The sequence below is a fragment of the Eptesicus fuscus genome, chromosome 10, assembly GCF_027574615.1.
Source record: "Eptesicus fuscus isolate TK198812 chromosome 10, DD_ASM_mEF_20220401, whole genome shotgun sequence".
Taxonomy (NCBI): domain Eukaryota; kingdom Metazoa; phylum Chordata; class Mammalia; order Chiroptera; family Vespertilionidae; genus Eptesicus; species Eptesicus fuscus.
This window is the reverse complement of record NC_072482.1, coordinates 36,034,512-36,059,467: the sequence shown is the minus strand read 5'-3', so window position 1 is coordinate 36,059,467 and position 24,956 is coordinate 36,034,512. Positions and strand designations below refer to the sequence as shown.

Sequence of the window (24,956 nt, the reverse complement as noted above, 5' to 3'; positions counted from 1 at the left end):
TCCGCTTGGAAAACCCAAGTCCCAGCTCCCAGTCTGTCTCTGAGAGCTTCAGCTAGTAATTCCCTCAGGGTACGGAGCCGCAGTCCTTAAAAGGGACGGCCGGTTTCCCGCAATCTTGCACGGGGCGAGCAGAGCTATATCCACTGATAACCCAGCTGCCGAGGAACCGAGCAGAGCCGGCTCCAAACTTCTCAGCTGTTGACAGGCTTGACTTGCTGAGAACACTGGTTAAATATAGCACGCGCAAGCCAGCGCCTCAACAAAGTCCCTGCCCTGCCGGTGTTGTGCAGGGAGCAGAGACCAGAAACCTAATCTCGGGACCCAACAACACCTAGCAACAGTTAAAAAACTTTTAAACAAAAGTCTGGGGGGGAGATCTACAACAGCCTCCAGTGTCTGCGGACCGGGATTTCAGGGCGAAGGAGCTGCTCTCCCCTTCTCTCCACTGTTTCCTGCATGACTTCAGCTATTGGCCAGTCCTGGGAAAGCAAGTGGGAAAAGCTTTTCCCTCTGTATTCTTTTGGGCTGGATAGTTTTCCAGGACTCCAGTCTCTCTCTCTTGGGCTGTGGGACAAGCCACTGGGTTCTTCCAAGGATAAGCTACCGCTAGAAAGGACATCCCCTGGGTTAAGCGAGCTGCCATCAGGTAAGAGCGAAAACTAATACTTTTCATTCTTTAAAGAAATTCCTGCTTCCATAGGAGGAGAGTTCTCTGTGTTGTCTGTTTCCTTTGATTCTTGCTGTTCCACCATGCGATAGCACATTTGGGCATTATGGTAATCATTGGGAATTATTTTTAAAGAACTAGAAACACCATGTCTTTCTCAGAGTTGTACCGGTTCCTTTTTAAACACGAAGATTATGATGTTTTAGTGGCCACCGAAATATTTCTGTCCAGTTATCATTCTTTGGCAGGTAACAGAAATATGACAAGGGACGATTTCACAGCTCCTTTCACAGTTAGGATGGCTAACCAATGGGAGGGATGTTTTCCCTAGAAGCAAAATAACTAGTTTCATTTATTGAAACTAACTGAACAGCTTGTGTGGTAAAGGGGAGGGAAGTCCTCCAGGGTGTTTGTATTGCTGTACTTTTGACTTGCTGCTATCTGCTTTTCCCTTTGCCTGATTCTCTGATTACACCGGTACACCTTGTGCTGGCTCTGACCTCGTTACATTACAGCAGCCACCCCAAGTGCTTCTGACTAGGCACAAAATATGCCTGGGTGTTGTTAAATCACTGCTTTTGCAGTTACAGAATACAAACTACTCAGGAGAATATTATTTGCGTTTTATTTTTAAAGAAAAAACAACAACAACAAATTGAGGAATTGCTTGTACATAGGTAAAACAGATTTTGATTTTTAAAACTGAAGTTGAATCTATTCGAAAAAATGAAAAAAAATCCTTTCTTGAGTTGTACGAATGTGTGTGTAGTGTATTTATCAAACAGTGAAGGAGGTCCTTCTTTCATCTGTTAGTATATTCTCGCTCCTTCCATGAATTGCCATGCATTTTTCTCAGAATTGATTAGAGTTGTCAATTTCATATTGAGTCTAACAAAAGTTATGTCAGTACACTGGTGATGTGGTTACAGTTGACACCTGTTGTCTGTTGTTGGGTTGGATTTGTGTAAGAAGTTTGTTCCTTTAAAGGAACATAATTTGAGTGAATATTCTTATATCAAAGAAGGATAATATCAAAGAAGATGCAGATGAATATTTTACAAGGAATTACTTGAGTCTATTTTGTCAATTTAAAGAAAGAATTTATCCAAGATCAGTTTTGAACACATTGTTGACAAATAAGAAGGTATCAAACTTTTCAGTAGTTATTCCTATTTTAAGAAAAACGAATTAAAGCTTATATATCGTATGTTCAGGAAAATGAAATAGTACATACATTTGGTACATAGTAGGTATTATGTTTCATAATTCTGATTAAATGACTACTTTAAAAAGTAAATAAGCTAAATATTAGTAATAGTGTACAACGCACTCGGTAACCTTGGGTATCAGAGAATGAAACTCCTGGTACCTTAGTGGAGATGAAGTATCTTCTTCTTGAGTTTTGAAAAGTCAGAACGAAATGCTCCACATTTTTCTTGTTTTTATCTTAGGAAGGGTCACATTGCTGGCTTACAAATGTACATCTAAGACCAAAATCCATTTCTTAAAAATATTATCTGAGGCAAGGCAGTTTAAGATTGCAGAAGTTGTAAGTCCCTATGATGTCATTTTATTTTATTAAAAAATGTATTGACTTATTGGGGTGACATTGATTAATAAAATTATATAGGTTTCAGGTGTATGATTCTATAATACATCCTCTGTTTATTGTATTGTGTGTTCACCATCCCAAGTCAAGTCTCCTTCCATCACCATTTATTCCTCCTATACCCTCTCTTTGCACTCCCTTTTCCCTCTGGTAATCACCATATTGTTGTTTGTGTCTATGAGATATATTTTTCGTAATCCCTTCACCCTTTTCACCTAGCCCTGTAACCCCTGTCTCCTCTGACAGCTGTCAGTCTGGTCTCTACTTATGAGTCTGTTTCTATTTTGTTTGTTTGTTTTGTTCATTTGATTCCACATGTGAGTGAAATCATATGGTGCTTCTCTTTCTCTGACTGGCTTATTTTACTTAGCATAGTACTCTCCAGATCCCTCCATGCTGTTGAGAAGAGTAAGATTTCCTTCTTTTCTACGGCCGAGTAATATTCCATTGTGTAAACGTACCCCAGCTTTTTTATCCACTCATATACAGATGGACACTTGCACTGCTTCCAAATCTTGGCTATTGTAAATAATGTTGCAATGAACATAGGGATGCATATGTTTGAATTAGTGTTTCTGGTTTCTTCAGATATATTTCCAGAAGTGGAATCCCTGGATCATAAGGCAGTTCAATTTTTAATTTTTTGAGGTAACTCCATTCTGCTTTCCACAGTGGCTGCACCAGTCTGCATTCCTACCTTCAGTGCAGGAGGATTCTCTTTTCTCCACAACACTTGTTGTTTATTGATTTATTGACATAACCATTCTGAAAGGTGTGAGGTGCTCTCATTGTGGTTTTAATTTGAATCTCTCTGATGATTAGTGATGTTGAGTATTGTTTTCATATGTCTATTGGCCTTCTGTATGTCCTCTTTGGAGAAGTGACTATTTAGGTCCTTTGCCAATTTTTCAATTGGATTGTTGTTGTCTTTTTGGGTGTTGAGTTTTATGTTATTTATAAATTTTGGATAGTAGCCCCTTATCAGATCTATCAACTAATCCACCATTAGTTCTAGGCATGTAATTCCTTGTGGAGTCCGTAGAACAGTGTGTAGGTAACTGAGTGCAGCGTTTGGCCCTGAGTGAAAGCCATGTTTCCTGATGAATTGACATTTTGAGTATCATTTTCATGGCTGTAAGTATACCCTTGAGAATTAAAAGCAGCTCATGTTAGCCCTTGTACTTTCCTCTAGTATGTGAACAGTCAGACCCCACAAACCATTCAGATTCTGTTCTCCTGTGCATTCAAGTTCACATTTCTGTGTTATTTTGGAATCCTCCTACCCCCTTTACCATAAGAGTTGTTAGATCCCATTATCATGTCTCCCACCACTAAGGCCTACTCCCTTCACCCTCAGTCTGGATTGTAGCGCTGGTGCTCCCTTCCCGCCCCTCATCCAGACCATCTTGCCCATGACCATGGGGTTAATTTTCCTAAAGCGTTGCTATGCTCGTCTCTTTACTCTCCTGTTATCTTCTGGGACTCATTGTTGCTGCCAAGCACCTAGGCTGGGTATTTTGAAAACCTTCCATCATCTGGCACGTACTTAACTTTTCTAGTCGCAGCTCCCACTACTCAACAAGTGTTTGTCTCTTTGCTTCAAATATTTCAGATTTGGGGCCATTCTCCAAACACACACACAGTGCACATTTCAGTGTTCTACCCCTGCCCATTTCATTCCCACATCTGGAACACCTTTCACCCCCTTTCCTGCAGAGGCCTTGTTTACTTTTAAAACCCAGATCAGGGTCTTCCATGTTCACAATGATTTCCAGGATCATGCCTTTTAGAAGCGATGCCTTCTTAGTTCAGACAGTTTGGTGCTCTGCTAGAATTAGGGTCCTCTGGAGCAGGGTTTGCCTTTTTAAAGTCTGAACAGCTTTATGAATATGATTAGGTACGAAGCATTGTCCTAAGCATCACTTGGCTTTGAAGCTTTTTAGCCCCATACACATTGTAGATGTTTTATTAACATTTTTGGTACTAGATCAGTGGTCGGCAAACTGCGGCTCGCGAGCCACATGCGGCTCTTTGGCCCCTTGAGTGTGGCTCTTCCACAAAATACCACGTGCGGGCGCGCACGTACAGTGCAATTGAAACTTCGTGGCCCATGCGCAGAAGTCGGTTTTCGGCTCTCAAAAGAAATTTCAATCGTTGTACTGTTGATATTTGGCTCTGTTGACTAATGAGTTTGCTGACCACTGTTCTAGATTCATGATGACGAATATGTAAGAAAGTATAGATAAGTATAAACTCAAGAAAAGGAACTGTAATAATAGTTAAAAACTTTTTACCTCAGAAATTTCCTAAGAAAGTCTTCATAGTTTTCTCATGCCCAGAAAAGTTACAAGTAATAGTAATTAGGCTCATGTACCTGGTTGTGGAGATGATAATAACTTTGGAGAATGAAATAGAAAGGGGGATATATAAAGACAGTATATATACATGCATGTCCTGTGTATGCACCTAGACTTTAAAAAAACTGTAATACAGCCCTAGCCGGTTTGGCTCAGTGGATAAAGCTTCGGCCTGCGGACTCAAGGGTCCCAGGTTCGATTCTGGTCAAGGGCATGTTCCTTGGTTGTGGGCACATACCCAGTGGGGAGTGTGCAGGAGGCAGCTGATAGATGTTTCTCTCTCATCGATGTTTCTAACTCTCTATCCCTCTCCCTTTCTCTCTGTAAAAAACCAATAAAATATATTAAAAAAATAATAAAAACTGTAATACATATACTTTACTTTTATCATCTTTTGGTACCAGATCCCATTTATTTATTTTATTTTATTTTTAAATATATATTTTTATTGATTTCAGAGAGGAAGGGATAGGGAGAGAGAGATAGAAACATCAATGATGAGAGAGAATCATTGATTGGCTGCCTCCTGCACACCCCCTACTGGGGATCGAGCCCTTGACTGGAATCGAACCCGGGACCCTTCAGTCAGCAGGCTGATGCTCTATTCACTGAGCCAAACTGGCGAGGGCACCAGATCCCATTTATAGTTACCTTTGGTACTATCTAAATTATGGCCCCTTCTATCTGATGGTCTTGATGAACTAGAATGGCCTTGAGCATTAAAATACTTAAAATACCTTTTCTATTTTCCCCTAGATATTTAAAAAACATATTTCTAAGTTTTACTTTATTATTATTATTTTTAAAAATATGTTTTTATTGATTTCAGAGAGAGGAAGGGAGAGGAAGAGAGAGATAGGAATATCAAGGATGAGAGAGAATTATTGATCGGCTGCCTCCTACATTCCCCCCATAGATATTGAGCCCACAACCCAGGCATGTGCCCTAATGGGGAATTGAACTGTGACCTCCCTGGTTCATGGATTGATGCTCAACCACTGAGCCACACCGGCCAGGCCTGAGTTTTATTTTTAATCACTCATGAAACCTATAGCCTTACTATGTGAGATAAAGCAAGAATCGTGACTTTGAAGCATTTTTTTTTTTTTTTGTCCATCAAAAGAAAAGCATTATCCTTATATTTTAAGATGGCCAAGGAGGTTAAAATTATTCTAAATGGGTGTTCGGCAAGAATCACAATGGGGTTTTCCTAATGAAATTTGTGAAATATTGAATATATTCATTTAGCAGTGGTTTTCCTGTGGTTATAATTTTTACTTACTCCTTGGAAGTAAAACTTTGTGGTAAAATACACATTCTAAACTAATGCTAATTTTTTTTGAAGATTAGTGTTCATAAAACAGGTGCCCTAAGAAATAGGATTTTATAGTTTGTTTAATCCACATTTTCACTAATGTGTCTCATTTTATTTTTTTTAAACACCTGGGATTTAGAAAAGCAGCATCATGGGAAGTGAGTGGGTAAACTTCAATTGAGATCTATTTCAGCAGAAAGGTTTAAGAGAAAAAAAATTGCTAACAGCTTGTTAGAAAAATGACATTAAAACCTGCAGCATAAGTTTGTTTATGTATTAATTACTTTATATATATATATATATATATATATATATCAACAGAACAGATCTTGTTTCCCCAAATCTGACTTGATGATATAGCAACAAGGACATGTTTGTTGGTGTGGAGGAGGAGGTAGGAAAGGCTAGTCTCATAGGCCTGGACTCAGATTTCAGCTCACTGTAACCCTGGGCAAAAATTACTCTCTGTGCCTCAGTGTTCTCATCTATAAACAAGTATAATAACACTATCTTCCTCATAGAGTTGTTTTGAAGGTTAAATGAGTTAATGAAACTTAGAGTTGCCTGGTAGACTTTTCAATAAATTTAAGCTATTATGATTTTATTACCACACCATAAAAGTTGTTATCTGTTTATTTTAGTCTTTGTTGCACACAAAATTCTTGGATACAGATAATCTGTGAACTCAAGTTCATAGATCATAGAACACAGAAGAATGTATTGTTTAAATTTGGAATCCTGTTTGGGACATACTTCGCTCCTGGGTACTCTAAGCAGACATAGTTTGAACGCCAGCCAATAATTTAGTATGGAATTTATATTTCAAACCCTCTCTTATCACTCAGCAGTCTACTGTCTCACAGAATCATTGTTTAAAAGGTTAAGAAATCACCAACAGCAAAAACTATACTATGGTTTCTGTATTTGTACTTGGAGATAAAGTGTGCTTATACATGGTGCTTGGGTGTCTCCTTTATAGCTGACTCCACTGGGCAACAGAGACTTCTTCCTCTATGGAGGAATATATTAATTAAATTTATCTCTCTTTATATCTTCCCTTCAATGTTTTGTTTGTTTTACTAACCTAGTAACAGATAAAAATAAAAAGACCAAAAAAGGTCATCTCATGCTAGCTTTAACCTTACCAAAAGGAAATGAATTCTTGCTATTCATTGCCCTTAATCCTATTCATTCTTCTTAAACACGACAAGAAAGTATAATCCAAGATGAACAAAAAGTGTTATATCATAAATACGTGTGTATATATTATGGGGGGATGACTGTTTTGTATGTTTAATTTAACAAATGTATAGAAACACTCTTATAAGCGGGGAAGTTTCTTAGTAGCTTTAGTGCCAACAAATCTTTTGCAGGGTAGTTACAGTTTAGACCTGTCCATTTTGCTTTATTTTTCTCACTTGAAAGAATGAGTTTCTAAAAGATAAGGCAGACTGAGTTTTACAACTGTCATTCTCGAATGAAAACCCTGCTGTGGAAAGGAAGAAGGAGGGAAGGAAGGAAGGAGAGGGGAACGGAAGGAAGGAAAAGAAAGAAGTGAAGGAGACAGTTTTATTCCTGGATTTACCAAATACATCTTAAAGGTTCTAGGGCAAAAATATAGGAAGCATAAGAAAATGTATTGCTTTTTGTTCTTTCTCCTTAAATGGTCAGGCCTACTCTTCAGCTCTCCGAGAAGGGAAATGGTTGCAGGCGGAATACTCCTTTCCCTGTGGCAGTTTAATGTCAAAGGCCCTGCAGTGAGTTGTGGAAGAACTTAGAAAAAGGAAAGCAAAGCATGAGTTGAGCAGCTATAGGTGGCTGTGGCCCGCTGATTGCAGAACTTGGGAAAGTCCCAGCAGAGGGATGAAGAAACACGACATTAACCAGCACCCCAGTCCCTGAGAGCTTTGTGTAAGCCGCAGCAGCACTGATAAGTCAAAAGAAGGCTGGTGCTGCGTTTCCTTTTTGGGAAATAGTGTCCACGTTCATAATATTGGGTGATTTATGTGTTTCTGAGGTCTGTGAAAGGCAGACCAAAAATAATTTTTAAAGTTAATGCAGAAGTTATCTCAAGTGATCTGACGTTGAGTACTTAAGGTTCAGGGGTTTTCTGTTTCTGTCTTGCTTAAATGCTGCCACCTACTTCCTTGACCAAAACATAGATGAAAATGATGATTGTTGCTTCACTAGCCAAAGACCTTATATGTCTACACTTGAAAACAGTCTTTTTTTTGGTCTTGCAATCTCCCCAAGTTACGCTGAAGTAATACATTACCTGCTGCTTATCTCTGTAAGGAAAAGGTGTCAGAAAGCCATGAAATGGACATATTTAGAGTTGGCCAAATGCGTTCTTTAAAAAATGATTTGCTAAGGATTTAAAGCCAAAAGACAATCTGATTGAAAACAGTGGACTGCTGACATCACCAAGATAATCAAGTTATTGCCAACTTGCTTTGTTTGTTTAAGACAGCGTTGCAAAAATAAGGCTTTCACACATACATACACACAGCACACACTCTCACACTCACACCCGCACACGCTCTCTTTCTCACCCACGAGTCACAGGCAATACAGTAATCGAGATCAATGGCTTTGTTTTTTTCTTCTATCTCTTTAATATACTTAAGTCCTAAGTAACTCATTTGAGGGCCTGCTTCTTTGACTGAGGCACCACAGCCTAACAGGAAAGGAAGAGGCATTGCTGAGTTCATAATGCTATTTCAGTGTGGCAGCCTAAGTGCAGGAGGAAATGACACCATGGGCCTGTCTTTGGAGCCTTGCAGTTACTGTGACGACAACACACACTAATGGAAAACAAAGATGGTCTGCTTGCCAGGGGAGCCAGGAAGAGTTTTGCCAGCTCAGATTTTTCCTAGTTATCCTGTAAGTCTTGAAATGTGACACTGGAGGCAGTCAAGGCTCTTTGTGTTCGTTAACTGTTTAGTAAGTGACACATGCTTGAAGAGCAGCCTGGTATTTGGATGAGGGAGGGGCCTTGCACACGACTTTAATTTTCACGTGCTGTCTTGATAGGTATCGTCTTCTGGTTTGGACACCACCAAACCAACTGCATTGGTCACAGCCTGTTGTTTCTCTGGTCCGCAAGGAAGCCAGCTGCTTTGGGAGGGGCCCCTCCACTCTCAGTAACATATCCTCACCTTCTATATCCTGTTTATTCCACAGATCATTGCCCAGTACACCAAATGTTCCTACTAATGACTGGGACTTTTGGAGCCCAATTCTTATATAATAATATAATAGACACTATAATGGTAATAATAGCTACATATAAAATATACTATTTACATAATACATATATTATAGAGTTATATAAAATTATTTAGCATGTATAAGTGATAATAATAGCTAGCATATGCCGGAGATTATACTGTACCAGGCATTGTGCCAAGCACTTTACATGGATGATTTTATTTACTTTGCATAACAGCCCTATGAGGCACTATTTTTATCTCTGTTTTATGGATTAGAAAAATGAGTCTTATAGATGGTTACTGCCCAGTGGTAGATGTGAAATTCAGACTCAGGCAGCTTGACTTTATTTAGCCCGTACTTTACAACCACTTTCTTGTACTGTAAGCAGTTGTTCAAGGAAGATCTCCACCCAGATGATGTGAGATGTTTTAGTGAAAGGTGTAGAATGTGACACTGCAGGGGATCAGCTGTCCCTGTAGTCTGAAGAGATTCAAAGATCAAATAACAAAGAGATTCAGGGTCAAAAGGCAAATTTGGGCTCTTCTCCAGGGTTCCAAAGTGGCCCCAGAAGCTTCAGTGGCCAGTGGAGTGGACAACTCAGAAAGAGCTACGCTTGGGGCACTAGATTGCGGAAGCTATTCTTCCACAGTTATTGATGGAGCAACGTGGTTCTTGGTTTGCTCATTGCTGAGTTGGTTCTTGGTTTCCACATTGATTCCCTGGGAGAGGATGCCATGGAGCATTTGAATTTATGAGCTATTATGGCTACTGTTATAGCTAGATCATTCGATACCATTGGGGTTTTGTTGACAACTTAGAACCCCACCTTCTATTGTAACATTTGAAATGCTTTGCAGATCTCTGCCTTGGTCATAAGCATTCAGTTTGTTAAGTAGGCTCAAGAAGGAGTCCTACAAAACACTTATTCCAGCTATTGGTAGCAATATTCCTTGAAGTAGTCTTTGGTGGTGTATGTATATTGGTTGGAGCAGGCAGTGAGGTAGGGGACAGAAGGTCTCGTTCCAGATAAGAGCTCTTACTGGCTCCCAGTGACGTTGCTTAGGCAGTGAGTTATCAATCTGGCAGCATGTTGTTCCTTAAAAAACACCACCAACAACCACCCCCCCCCCCCCCACCGCCACACACACACACAAAACAGAGCTTGCTATAATTTAAGGAAAATTACCTGATACTTTTCAGCCAGTGGTTTGCTACTGTGGAGTAATAGCATGAGGTATTTTATTTTATTATTTTATCATTATTAACCAAGAGTTACCTTTAATGAAGTTAAATGTCCGACATTTGGATATAATTGGAATTTTTGAGTTTCTATTTACACTTACGGCATTTAACTTTTGCAAATGTCTGGAGTAAAAGAGCAATTCTAATAAAATTTTGATGGAGCAGATAATGCTTTGCTTTTTTTTATGCCAGTGGCCATAAATACTCTACTTTTCCAGTGTATCGAATATCTCAGGTGGTGGGACTGAATATCCCACGAAGATGAGTTTTTCATGTGAAGTGAACACATAACAAAATGAACCTCTACCCTCTGAGAAATTCTGTTCCAAGAATTGAAAACAGAATCTTGTCACAACTATACTAGCATACCCGCCAATCCTCCCAACACACTTATACACACTCATTACTAGTCTATGCAAGGACTTGCACCACTACTTACCTGACAGGCTGAATGTCTTCCTGAAGCAAAAAACACTCTTTGCTCTGTAGCATAGACTTATTTAATTCAAAATAAAGGTAGTGATGTATTACATTTCATCAAGGCTGTTTGTTTCTTTCACATGATCTCTCCTGATTTCTTACAACAAATAAACTCAGAATTTCCATTTTTTCTTCTTCTGTCTTTATGTAAAAAGGTGTAACAGTATCAAAGGAGGGAAAGAATTAGTGCTATATCCTTTGGAGACAAAGGGCTTGACTAGTTGGCTTCTGGCAGTATATTTTTTTCTCTTCAATTATTCAAAATTTCTCTTGGCAACAAAACTTAGTAAAAATTTCCACATTAATATTAGCTAATGCCTCTTAAATGGAAGATATTAACAGTTTATCATATTCATTCAAATATTATCAAAGACATTCTATAAGTGCTCCTCGTTCTGTTAACACCTCTGCACCTGGACTAATTTCAAGAAGGAATGGAGGCTCTGAGTCTCACACTGTTGAGAATCATACACTTTTGGACCAACTAGAGCTATTCAAACCCATCAGGGAACTGAGAAGGTGAAAATCTCTAGACTCTGAGCTCACACGGAGCTCTCAGATCATTTTGTCTTGGTCTCAACACTTCCTGTGCATCAGATTTACCGGGGATGCTTTAAAAATGCAGATGCCTGGGCTGTGCCCCAGAGGTTCTGATTCAAGTTAGCCTGAGTAGGTACCCAAGTAGTGGTCTATTTTAGAAAGCTTTTGTGTGATTTTAATGTGCATCTAGGGTTGAGAATCAGTTATCTAGTGCAATCTTATCATTTTACAGAAGACAGTACTAGGAGGAGGGAATGGAAATCACTTGGCAGAAGTTACAAAGGCCTCTGAGTCTTAGGCTATTATCCTTTCTATCACATCCTACCTTATAATAGACAAATATGCAAATTGACCGCACCTTCGCTACGCCAAAGCCACCAACCAAGCCACGCCCACCAACCAATCAGGATGAGTATGCAAATTATCCCAACAAAGATGGCGGCTAATTTGCATATCAAGACAGCGTAGAAAGAAGCCGAGAGATGCTGAAGGGAGCAAAGCTGTGGAGAAGCAAGCAAGCCGGGGGGAGGAGAAGGGAGGAGCGGAGGCGGGGCCGGGGGACAAGGGAGGAGCGGAGGTGGGGCGGGGTAGAGTGCAGCAGGAAACCCTATTGCAGGATTTTTCCTGCAACGGGAACGCTAGTGATCATAATAAACAACAAAGTAGCCAATATTTAATGAACACTTTCTGTGTATTAGGTACTGACAACCCCATGAAACAGATATTCATATACATTTACAGGTAAGAAGGCCTAGGGAATTGTCCCCCGCCTCCTTCCCCAACAAGCAGGTGGCAGATCTGGGATTTGAGTCCAGGCAATTGGACTCTCAATTTGTGCTCTTAATCTTTTAATCACTTTGCTGTTCTGGGGGCAACTCTGAGATATAAGGTATTGAATGGCAGCTGTTTCCCTGTTTCAGCATCATGGGTCTTGTGGCATCTGGCCCTGGCGCTCTGAATTCCCATAACTGGGTTATCTGCTTGCCTAGAGAATGGGTCCTTGCCTTCTTTTCTATTTTCTGAATAAGTGGGCCAATTGGAAGCAACCCGTTTTCTTAGAGATTGCTCAGAGGTGCTTCATTTTCCCCAGTGACATTGTTTCTTATGTCCTGTCTTTCCTTTCCCTTGTGGACCGATATAATATTTTCTGCCTTACTTTGGGGCACATATTTTTTTTTTTTTAATCTTTCCATGGAAATTCTAACTGTAAACTTTACTCTCCTATTTAGAACCTTGGCTTTCCCCCTAGTCCTGTGAGTTTGGCTGGGTTCATATTTTCCCTGGGATTCCCCTGTCTGGGCTTTCATACCAGCTCTAACTTTCATGATATTAGCAACAACAGGAAGGGATTAATCACTTTGCTTCTCCTCTAACTGCAGGTGTGTTGGAAACAAGCTGGTCTGTTCCATGGAACTGACTGGCCAGTGGGTCAATGTACTCTGAAGACCTGTAAAGTCTACATTTTTAGGTAGCATGTATAGAATTAATTTCCTGATTGGTTCTCTAAGTCTGAAGTGCTACAGAGCAGGCTTTTTCACACTTAGGGGAAAGTCCATATGCATTTTCTAGTTACATGAACTTTACTAAGATAAAAATCACCAATGGCAAATACTGTAGCACAGATTTTTCTAAGCAATAGAAACTAAACAAAAAGTGAGAGATTATTATAATTATTCTATAATAAATATTTACATATAAATTAAGAATTTAACATGATAGATAGGTTCGGGTATGCCTTGGGACTATTTTTAAAAACACATTGCACAAAACAAATGCTCAATAAATCAGGGGTCTTGTGGCACCTGGTCTTGGTGCTCTGAGTTCCCACCAAGTGGGTTATCTGCTTGACTAGAGATTGGGATTCGTTTGTTAAATCGAATCCATTGAATGTCCTGGAATTGAGAAAGTAAACACTGTTAACTGGTTTTTATTGATTTTACTGAACATCATTTAAAAATAAATAAATATGGGAAAAATAATCAGTGACCATAAGTGATTATTTATCTGCCTCTCAATGTTCTGAAACCTTTAATGGTCACATATTGCTTTTATAACAATACAAAAAAAAATCAAGAAGCATTTTAAATGCTCATTAGAGAATCAGAGAATAACCACTGCATAGCTAAGTGAGTGAAAGCTGGGCTCTGGCGCTATGATTGGCAGGATAAACATACATTTCCAATAGCAGACTAGAACTTTTGCTTTAAATACAGTGGCATAAACCATAGCTATTGACACAGTCTAATTGCAAATATTTGTCCCTCATCTTTTCACTCATGCGCACCACAAAACTCATGAAAAGAACACATCCAGGCTCTTATTGTGGTTTTTTAGTTGGAAATGTTCTCATCCTCGGAAATCTATTTTGGAGTTAGGATTGCTCCACTCCCCTACAAGTGGTAAAGCAACAGCTGCCATTTAATTAATGTTTCCGCTGACAGCCCCAGCTGATGAAGCCCATAGAAGTTCCCTATCAGCCTCAATACTACCGACATTACCCCCCCAAAGGAAATATTGATTATAGTTGCTTGATTTTGCCTTATTTCACTTTCTTTCCCGCATCAATTCCTCCAAATTCCAGTAATGCCGTTATTTACATCACCATTCACATCTTCCAGGGAATCAAGTCCCAGTGGAACACATGCGTTCCTGGTGATGTATTGCGATGGACTCTCACCAAAATGAACACGTGAAATGCTGAGCTCAAACAGAGGAGAGAACAAGGGGGAAAACCAGATGAAAGTGACTTGTGGTTTCTCGGAAAGCAAAGCATTTTGTCCTTTGGAGGGAGAGATTTGAGAAAAAACAGAGTTCTAGTTTTTCCATGTAGTATGAATGTATGGTTTAAATCCCACAATTTGATTTATATTTGGATTATTATGTCAATCTGTTTCCAGACACTTTCATAGGAGTTGGACTTCAACTACGATTGTGTGAGGATTTGAAAGGATTTGAGCTGTGTGGAAGCAACCGATTATAGAGTGAGATCCGCTTAATCTGCTCATCTTGAAGAACATGCTGGGCTCAATCAGTCAGGCCCCATTCATGTAGCTGGAGTGGGGCTGAACTGGGAGCAGGTAGAACACAGGATTCAAATGTTATGGCTTTAGATGACAAAGAATGGTCCAAGTTAGCAGCTGGCATCTGAGAGTCTAACATGAGGTTTTAGTGTATCTTGCCAGGCAGATGGAACATGGCTGTTTGGCACAGGCAGGGAGCCAGGGTTTGGGCAATCCAGTCAGCAGGACCAGGAGGGAGAGCAGGGAGGTGGGATTCAGAGACAGGATAGTTCCAGAGGAAGAAGAGTTCTAGAGACTGTGTGTGAGATGCCTAAATTATAATGCACTATCAAAACAACTAAGATGATACTAAATCCGAGAGTACTGGGCCAGAACGCTTTGTGTCCCTCCTGCTTCACATTTAGTATGCAGCATTCACCCATTCACTAAATACTTATTGAGATCCATGTGTGTCAGGTACCGAGCTAGAGATTGGAATTCAATGCTATGTGACTAGATAATACATGGTATTGTGGAAGCACTCACCTGGTTTTGGGTGGTCAGTGATTGGGTCACAGATCATAGTTGGGATGAGGTGACTCTTGCTGTGGGGACGGGGAACTGTATAAGTTGAAATTGAGATAGAGACTGACAAACAGGGTCTATGGGAATGAAACAGAAATGAATGTGATTGAAAGGCTCAAATATCTGATTTGTTACAAGCCCACATAGCTTTAAAAATGGTGAGGAACTTGTGAATTATATTCTTTCTACTGACATGAAAATTTTAATGTTTTTAAGAATAATGTGATGAAGAGGATGTGCTATATACATATATTTTCATCATACTTAAATCGGTAGTGGCCATAATGAGCCAGCCAAATATATATCTTGTGGCCTAGAAAATTCCTGATCCTCCATTCCACCCATACTCTGAGTATTTTTTCAAAACAGTGACCACTCTTAATATGTCTAAAAGGGGTGATAAATATTCCTATAAAATTATTTGCTTTAGGATTTTTAGAAGTTTGTGCACTTTAAAAAATACTTATGTATATTCAACACTTCACTTCAAGTGCCTAATTGCTGCTGGAGCAAGAAACCTGTGTGAATAGCCAGGAAAGTTTTGAAGCATAAGTTGGAAGCATTGCCTTACCACATATTAAAAGGAATTTTGAAATCAGACTCATTGAAACACTTTGATAGTGGTGTCAGAATCAGTTCATATCAGATGAGGAGATCATGGAAAAATAGAAAGAAGTCCAGAAAAATAGACACCTACATATTAGAATTTAGTGTTAGGAAGGAGACACTTCAAATCAGAGGAGAAAACATGGATTTTTCAATCAAGGAGGTGAAATAACTAGAAAAATGAAATAAAGTCTACATCACACCTTATACTGAAATACCTACTAGATGCACCAGGAAGTCAAGTGATAAAAAAATGAAATACTTGAAAAAAATATACAGGTGGGTGGGAAAAATCCTCCTAAGCAAGTAAAAAAAGCAGTAAAACAAAAGACTAAAATATTTGACACAATGAAATACTGACTTCATAAAAACTGGATGAATGTTTTACACAGAAAAAACACACCCTCGTGAATAAAGTTAAAATGCAAACAGCAATCTGGACAACGATATTTGTGACAAAAATAATCAAGGACAAATATCTTTAATATAAAGAGCTCTTTTAAACAAATAAAGCAAAAAAGACACAACAGCCCTAGCTGGTTTGGCTCAGTGGATAGAGCGATGGCCTGCGAACTGAAGGGTCCCAGGTCCGATTCCGGTCAAGGGCACATGCCTGGGTTGCGGGTTTGGTACCCAGTAGCGGGTGTGCAGGTGGCAACCAATCAGTGATTCTCTCCCATCATTGATGTTTCTATCTCTCTCTCTCCCTCTCCCTTCCTCTCTGAAATAAATAAAAATATATTAAAAAAAGATATAACAATAGAAAAATGGACAAATGACCTAAATAATTTGTAATAAACAAGTGGAAAAAGTATTCAACCTCACTGATAATTAAAAGTTCAAATTATAAGTATTATTTCCTCTAACACATTGACAAAGACTCAAAAGAATTCAATACCTATTATGGGGAGAGTGTGAGGAAGTGGACACTATACAAGGTGGGGCCAAAGTAGTTATTCGTATGGAAAACAATATAATAATTAATAAGTAATAATAAAAGAATAAACTGTTTCATGTACTCACAACTGTCAACCTACTTTTGCCCCACCCTGTATACTGCTGGTGGGAAAACCCACTAGGACAAGCTTCCTGAAAAGCAATTTGACAATATGTGGTAAAAATATTTATAATCAGAGGAATAATAAGGCCACTTTCATTTTGAAAAATAGAAGTCATAACACATGATGCTTTTGAGAATGCATTCTGTTCTTTTCCTCCCATTGTTCTCAAATATTGTCTATTGACTTCTGTTTGGCAGACTTAGCGGTTCTTATTTTTTAAAATAAAAGTCTACATACTTCTTCCTCAGTAACTTGATAAGATTTCCTAGGAGGGACCTTGCTTGATTAGAATTGTTGAAACAAGGCAGCATAGTCCGTTTTGCTTAATCATTGAAGTGCCAAGTACATCTGATGGGAATGTATTTCCTGAGTAATGTTATTATTGAAACATAATCTGATAACCAAAATGCATATATTTATGACTGAATCATGAGGCTGAGGGACCACGGGGCAGGTGTATTAAATTGGTCACTGGAGTAAAGAATTTCTTGCATTTGATCACTACTTTATAGAACTACTCAGGATCATCGGGCTTATAGCAGCAATTTTCAATCTTTTTCATATCATGGCACACATAAACTAAAATTTTAAAATTACTAAAGTTGCTAAAAAACTAAAATCTGCGGCATGCCAATATATATATATATATATATATATATATATATATATATATATATATTTGACAATCTGACAAAAAATAGGTATAATTTTGATTCATTCACCCTGAATGGCTATTGTGTTGGCTCTTGTCATTTTTTCATTTGACAATCTAAGCCTTAGATTCTAAGGGAAAAGAGATCAGTGCCCCTATCTAAAAAGTCAGGTATTGCATGTTTTAAAAATTCTTGTAGCACACCCAGTGTGCCCCAGCATACCAGTTGAAAATCCTGGCTTATGCTATTAAACTAATCCAAAAAGGGAGACTAAGCTTCAAGTTTTGGGCAATCTGCTAAGTTCAAGAGTTACTGTGAAAAAATTGTTTACCATAACACGTTCAGATAGTGATGGATTCTAAGAGATGATTGAAGCCAGCCCCTTTTAATGAGAAACGAGGAAGCTGAAGCCAGGCAGTATTTTTTTCTCAAGGTCATATAGTTTATTAATTCAGATATATGAATTTACAGACAAGCCACAGAATTGTGCTGCATAGCTCCCTAGAATCCAGAACATTACCTGTCATGGGTTATTTCCCAAGATACCTGTTGTGTAAGAGCTCATGGTTTCTCTGTCTCCTCATGTCTCTGGCACCTCCAGAGGTTGGGCCTTTCAGAGCACCAGCAACTCACTACTCATCAGTTCTGTCTGTTATTCCAAGGGTTGTGTTTGCCTTATGAGGGGTCTTGTAGGGTGGGACGTGCTGTGTATGACGCCCAGCTGCTTCTCATTTGTCTGAGAGCAGGGACATTTTGTGAATGCAGGAGATGCGGGGATGCTTCCTACAACATTAATATACATGAAGTCTCACCCAAGACCTGTGTGCTAACATTCTTGTGCTTTCTTCTGGGGAAGCCCTTTTTTGGAAGAAGCCACTCCTGAAATTTTGCCCAGGGTAAGGTAGGCACTAAGCATTTTAAACAAGCTGGACACCTAGATCATCTGTTGCTGTTTGGCTCCATAAAGAATGTGCTGAGATGAAACCGGTTTGGCTCAGTGGATAGAGTGTCGGCCTGCAGACTCAAGGGTCCCAGGTTCGATTCCGGTCAAGGGCATGTACCTTGGTTGCGGGCATATCCCCAGTAGGGGGTGTGCAAGAGGCAGCTGATCGATGTTTCTCTCTCATCGATGTTTCTAACTCTCTATCCCTCTCTCTTCCTCTCTGTAAAAAATGAATAAAATATATTAAAAAAAAAAAAAGAATGTGCTGAGATGAGTCTTGGTGCTTTATCACTTTGGTTGTTCTTCCAATCTTCTTTTGCGTACACTGGGCAGAGGCAAGTGAGTTCCCTTTACTTCTCTCATACCCATGGATAAAGAGGAATGAGCTCAAACATCTATATTATAAAAGGCCAGTGGCCATAACGCTGTAATGACCAAACGACCGGTCACCAGGAGGTGCATTGATGGGTCTCGTGGCACAGCGGGTCTGAGTCTCACGCGATTTCACGTGCTGGGCCTCTAGTTACATATAATTCTGTTAATTAGAATGGAAGTTTGAATAACAGCAGCAACTGTACTTTATTTCTAACTTCTATTTGGTGATTGCTAGGCCAAGTAATTTAACTAATAAAACAGTCAATGAGGCCATCACATCACCCATTTGCAGCTCTCTGTTCTTTAGTCAACCAATGATATTCTCATGCCCTGGTTTCTTATTATCCCTGCTGGTCTCCCTCACACTGTGTTCATGGAAATTCTTTTTCCCCTCTTCCCTTTCTACCTGAGTTCAGGCCTTAATATGTGCAAGTTTTGTCCCCTCCATCAAATGGAGGCCTTCCCCATCAGGCTTTCTAATCAACTTCCCATGCTTTTCTGGGCTTATTCCTCCTTCTTTCTTAATTTCTTCTTTTCAGAACCCTCTTTCTGTGATTTCTTCTGCTTCAGCCAGTCTTAGAGCATCCTACAACATTAATATACATGAAAGCTACACAAATCAAGATACCTTTATTAATGTTATAAAGTTATTATTCACAAAGGATAATTTGCTATCAACAATTTACCTTCAACTTCAGGATTTGCTATCAATTTCCAGTCAAAGCTGCTAACCCCAATTATTCTCTGAGAAATATCCGCCTTGGAGGAAGGTGCTGCCATTTCCTCTAGATTGTTGTACAACAGAGCAGCATTTGGAGTACAAATTACCACTCCATGTGGAGGTCAAGCCAGATGCTTGGGAACAGAAAGGTGGTCTGACTTGACTCTCCTCTCAATTTTCAGTATTTTTTTCTACTTTTGAATTTGGTGTCTTAAGGGGGAATAGTGCCTACTACACTAAGAGATTGGGAGAATTTGATGTGAATACAGTGATTGTAAAGGGTGTTTAATATATTTTTAAAAAGGTCAGAATCTTGGTTACATAAAATGCTCAACTAAATTCCAGAAATTTTTCATAAAATGTTTTATTTAAAAGGAGAGCGTTAACATATGTATGTGGAATGGATTGGACACCATTTTGTAAAATATTCGTGAAAACCGTCTATAAAATGATCATATATAATTACTTGTGTTTACTCATTAGTTTCCTCACTAATAGTGGTTGATTTATTTGTTTAAATTTGGTTCACACCAAACTGAAGGTTACATATAACCTTCTATGTTGTATATGATCTGGACCTAACTACAGAAGCAATGTTCTGCATATTTGTCTACATCATGTGAATATGATAATCATTAGTCATTAATGTTGATTTTAACATAACTATTATAGTTATTGGCTATAGAAAAAAATGACAGAATAATAATAATCATTGTTACTTTATTGAGTGCTTCCAACATGCCAGAAACTATGCTAAGTGCTTTATGTGCATGGTATAACAACTATCATTACTCCCATTTTATAGATATAATCATGCTGTTTTTGAATTCTTCCTTATGACATGGTCTAACTTCTTGCCATCCAAAATTTGGCTTTATTTGAAATTCAGATTTTAGAAATCTGGGTGCTAGCTCATTAAATAATTTTTTACTTCATGAATTTTTAAATACTGGATAGTTTTGAATTGTATACAGAATTCACTATGAAATAAAAAAATTATCCACAAAGATATTATTCAGAGTCAAAAAAGTAAGCCCTATACAAAGCCATTTCAACTTGTTAAAACAGAAAATATTTTTATTATTTTAATAATATATTATATTATATATTATGTGTACTGTATGTGACACATATATAATAACTAGAGCCCAGTGCACGAATTAGTGCACAGGTGGGGTCCCTCGGCCTGGCCAGCAATCAGGGCCCATCGGGGCCAGCTAGCTGCGGGGAGGTTGGCTATGGGAGCACACTGACCACCAAGGGGGCAGCTCCTGCATTGAGCGTCTGCATCAGAGTGACTGGTTGACCAGTCGTAATGGTCACTCAGGCTTTTGTATATATAGATGTGCTAAGTTGTCCATTATAGGGAATAGTGGAATGATGGAGGATGCCCATACAACAGGGACAGTAAGCTGATTTCAGGAGAGCAGTTAAGTTGGCTCTGAATCATCCATTGTTTCTTGTTTTTTTTTTAAGTCAATTGTCTTATTTTAATTTAATTTTTTTGTTTTGTTTATTTTGTTAATCCTCACCTGAGGATATTTTTCCATTGATTTTTTAGAGAGAGTAGAAGGGAGAGGGAGAGACAGAGAGACATCGATGTGAGAAAGACACATCTGATTGGTTGCCTCCTGCACACACCCCAACCAGGGCCAGGAAACCTGCAACCAAGGTACGTGCCCTTGACCGGAATCGAACCCAGGACCCTTCAGTCTGTGGGCCTACGCTCTATCCACTGAGCCAAACCGGCTAGGGCTCCATTGTTTTTGTGCCAGATTTCCCTTGTGATTAGGTTATGAGGTAAAATTCTTCCTGTGGAAAGCTAACCACTTTTAGTGACATCACATCTTCACATGCTTCTCTAGAACTACTGATGCTGACCAGCCCAGATTGTGTGTGATTTACAATTCATATAATATCGATTTATATTTAAGATACATTTGATGGGAAATTTTAAATTATAGTCACTTTAAAATAGGCATCAATTAAACTTTGTCTGATATTATCTTCTTTAAGTAACCAATGAGTGTAATACTCTCCTGGAAGGAGGAAGCTCTGTACCTCTGCTGGGGACCCTAATGAACAGCCCACTCACTGCCCCTATGTCAACTGCAGACCTGCTGAGGAAACACTGCCTGAAAGGAAAAAACTTATCATCTCAGTGGGACCTGCAAGTTACAGAAGAGAGATCCTACTTTCTTTCCCTCTGCTCACACTGACTGTTCTTGAAGGCATGAGGTTGCTGGGTCTGACATATGGATAATTATCACCTTGGGTAGTGGGAGGTGGCATGAAATACAGCATGGGTGTTCAACTGAAGACATTTACAAATAACAGCTATGTGAGTGCAGCATGTTTTGTTGTAGTGAAAAACTGGAAACAAACACACAATACAAAAATATCTACTTTAAGATTCTATTGGAAAAATTAGAAGACTCTATTCCAAACTTTAACAATGGTTAATCTCTTTTTGGAAAGATAATGTGGGATTTTAAATTTCTATAGTAATTATGCATCATATTTAATAAGAAAAAGAGTTGAAATTTAAAAAAAAATGACTTGATGGATTAGTTCACATGGCCAAATAGATAAAACATATTCCATTTTAACTCAAAATTTAATAAGATATTCTCTAGAGGTCAGAATGCCAAAATTGTATGTATGTATATGTATATTTATAGCTAATCTTCTTCCATAAAAGATTTAAAAGGTTATCATATAAATTTAGTAGGGATTGTTCATATATTGTCCCAAATAAAACTATATGTTTTAAAATGAAACATTTCTTGGCTAGCATATGCATGGACATTTTGCTTTCCCCAAAATACATTTGTTTTATTTTTATTTATGTATTTTAATATATTTTTATTTATTTCAGGGAGGAAGAGAGAGAGAGAGAGATAGAAATGTAGAGAAGAAGGACTATAAAACCTTTGCTTGTCCTTATTGAGATCTTTCGGAAATTAAATCACCTTCATATCTGAAGGTCCTTATGGTGATTAAACTTCTTTGAGAAACTGTTGTATTAAGGCAGGGAAAGCACCTCAGAGTCAATTCTACTTAAATTGTATTTGGCTTTTGTTTATTATAAATAGAAGTGGCTTCCAAGAGAGGTTCCATTATTTTCCTGTAGTGTAATATAATGAGCTCAGTGCTTCCATTTTAATTTTTAAAATCGACTTTCTAATTATTACTTTTCCATTACTAATAAAGAAGTTTCTTTTTCTTAGAATTCCATGGAATATTTAGCCATTTTAATTTGGATTTTGCTTTTATTATTCATTTATTTGACACTTATTTTTAAGGACCTACAATGTTATTATATTATAAATAGCACCTTGGAAGTAGCAAAGCAAATTCAGAAATAATCCTTCCATAGGACTCTTCTATAAAGTTGAAAAACAACACATAATCTTCTCAAATTTAGTCAGATTGGAAGTAGCTAGACCTGATTTCACATCCAGACTCTATTGACTGAAAAGGCCTATGCTCTACTGTGCTCACAGTATTCCCCCAGAGTATAGGCCTCAATTAAAAGGTAGGAAAATATTGAAGTAGGTGATGAGAAAAGAAAGATAAAAATACTGCTCAGAGACTTTGGGATTTGGAAACGTGCTGTTTCTTTCAATCTCAGTGGGGCAGTAAGATTTATGACGTACTTTATATTATGTCTTTGTGACCACTATATGTGTTGTGGAGATAATTTGATGCTTTTGCTTCTTTAAATATTTCTTCTTAAATAAATCTATTCAGCCCATTAACCATAGTTAATGTTTTCCCACTGGTTTGTACATGTCATAGCTAAAGACCAATGTAGACTAATGGGGAAGGAGAAAGAAAAATTAGCACATTCATGAATTCTTCTCTGTTCTCACTTAGACAAGTTAATTTTCCTTAAATTATCAGGTTCTGTCTTAATCATAGGCCATTTGTGGTTATCAAGAAAGAAATGTTTACATATTTGTTTCTTCACGGTTTTACATTTCACGCTCAAAGCCAAATTCATTTTGTCCTTTAAACCCTATCACAAAACAGTCAATGTGGGAATCAAAATTCTAAAAAGTGGGTAATCCTTTTAAAATTTTATTTTAAAAACTAGAGGCCCGGTGCACGAAATTCGTGCACGGAGGGGGGGTTGTCCCTCAGCCCAGCCTGTACCCTCTCCAATCTGGGACCCCTCAAGGGATGTCCGACTGCCCGTTTAGGCCCGATCCCACCGGTGGGATCGGGCCTAAACGGGCAGTCGGACATCCCTCTCACAATCCAGGACTGCTGGCTCCCAACTGCTTGCCTGCCTGCCTTTCTGATTGCCCCTAACCGCTTCTGCCTGCCAGCCTGATCACCCCCTAACCACTCTGCTGCCAGCCTGTTTGCCCCCAACTTCCCTCCTCTGCCAGCCTGGTCACCCCTAACTGCCCTCTCCTGCAGGGTTGATCACCTCCAACTGTCCTCCCTTGCAGGCCTGGTCCTTCTCAACTGCCCTCCCTTGCAGGCCGGGTGCCTCCCAACTGCCCTCTCCTGCTGGCCATCTTGTGGTGGCCATCTTGTGTCCACATGGTGGCAGGATCTTTGACCACATGGGGGCAGCTATATTGTGTGTTGCAGTGATGATCAATCTGCATAGTATTCTTTTATTAGATAGGATAGAGGCCTGGTACAGGGATGGGGGCCAGCTGGTTTGCCCTGAAGGGTGTCCCTGATCAGGGTGGGGTTCCCTTGGGGCATGGGGCGGCCTGAGCGAGGGGCCTGTGGTGGTTTGCAGGCCGGTCATGCACCCTGGCAATGCAAGCAGAGGCCCTGGTATCTGGAATTTATTTTCCTTCTACAATTGAAACTTTGTAGCCTGGAGCGGAGCCAAGCCTGGGGCTCCCTCCGAGGCCGGCAGCCATTTCTGTTGGGGTTATAATTGAAACTTTGTTGCCTTAAGCGGGTGGGCCTGGCCAGGGTGTGTGGAAAGCTTTGCTTCCTCTGTTGCCGGCGGCAACTATGACCTGCTCTCTCAAGCTCCATTCTGCCGCCATTTGTTTGAATTTGTTTACCTTCTATAATTGAAACTTTGTAGCTTGAGTGGAGGCTTAGGCCTGCAACGGCTGGCAGAAAGCTTCGCTTCCTCTGTTACCTAGGAAACCTTGCTCTCTGTGGCTGTAGCCATCTTGGTTTTGGTTAATTTGCATACTCGCTCTGATTGGATAATGGGCGTGGCTTGTGGGCGTGGCTTGTGGGTGTGTCGGAGGTATGGTCAATTTGCATATTTGTCTATTATAAAATAGGATATGCTTAAATTTATTTTTTTCCATCACCATTTATCCACTCTATGCCCTCTTCCACCTCCACCTGCCCTGCCCCTCCCTCAACCCCACAATCACCACATTTGTCCATGAGTTCTCTCTCTTTTTTTTTATTTTTTGCACAATCCCTCCACATACCCCACACCCCACCAGAATCGTCTGCCTGCTCTCTATCTATGACTCTGTCTCTATTTTTGGTAGTTGAGTTTGTTCATTAAATTCCACATATGCATGAAATCATATGGTATTTGCCTTTCTCTGACTGGCTTATTTCACTTAGCATAATGTTCTCCAGGTCCAAT

The 24,956-nt window shown here is 39.2% G+C and overlaps 1 protein-coding gene across 1 annotated transcript in view; it reads left to right on the top strand.

Moving 5' to 3' along the window:
- The first annotated feature begins 240 nt into the window (after positions 1-240).
- Positions 241-24,956, top strand: part of FILIP1 (filamin A interacting protein 1) — a 177,857-nt gene continuing 153,141 nt past the window's right edge. The window contains exon 1 of the mRNA XM_008142123.3: positions 241-646. The gene's annotated coding sequence lies outside the window, so the exon portion shown is untranslated. The remainder of the gene's footprint in view (positions 647-24,956) is intronic.